The sequence below is a fragment of the Macadamia integrifolia genome, chromosome 6 (assembly GCF_013358625.1).
Source record: "Macadamia integrifolia cultivar HAES 741 chromosome 6, SCU_Mint_v3, whole genome shotgun sequence".
NCBI lineage: Eukaryota > Viridiplantae > Streptophyta > Magnoliopsida > Proteales > Proteaceae > Macadamia > Macadamia integrifolia.
The window spans coordinates 19,835,699-19,836,416 of NC_056562.1; positions in this window are offsets into that span (position 1 = coordinate 19,835,699).

A 718-nucleotide genomic window follows, 5' to 3' on the forward strand; every position below is an offset into this window, starting at 1 on the left:
ACAGTAGTTAGCACCTTAGGATCAAATGTCTGCCATGTGTCACAATATGGGGCCGTGCTACACCATCTGTAGCACCCCTGTGCTACAAACAAGCCCGATCTTTCGGTAATACCCTTCCCATGCAAAAGTGATCTAGCCCCCCACTTTAACAACCCCACCATCTAGAACCTTTAAAATTGGAAAGTGAAGGGAAAAAAAAAAAAAAAAACGATTCCAATTATAAAGCTTCTAGATTGCTGAACTGTAGTAATCTAGAATATTTGTCCCATCTCACCTGTGTTATTCATCCTAATATTCGTAATTTATGGTGAGATTTTATTCATGTGCCCCTTAATCAGTGGGGCCAATGAGAGCGTGCACAGGCGCACTATTGAATTTAGATTATCTTCAATTGCTGGATGGTTTTCATTTTTCTTTCTCCAATTTTGTGTCTTTATGGTTCATCTCCAGCCATCCTCCGATTAGGGAGGATCTAAATCTGTGCATCACCTGGGTTGGGGTATTACTATTTTAGAGGAGTGAAGTCGTCATTTCACCCCTTTGTCTCCTGAACTCTAGACACAATGGATCACTTGTGTTTGGGGTTTTAATATTTTATGAGTGGGATCATCATTTCACCCCTTTTGTGTTTAGGATGGTCATACTATTAGGTAGCATTTTTTTTTTTCAATTTTTTTTTTTTTTTTTTTTTTTTTTTTTTTTTTTTTTTTTTTTTTTT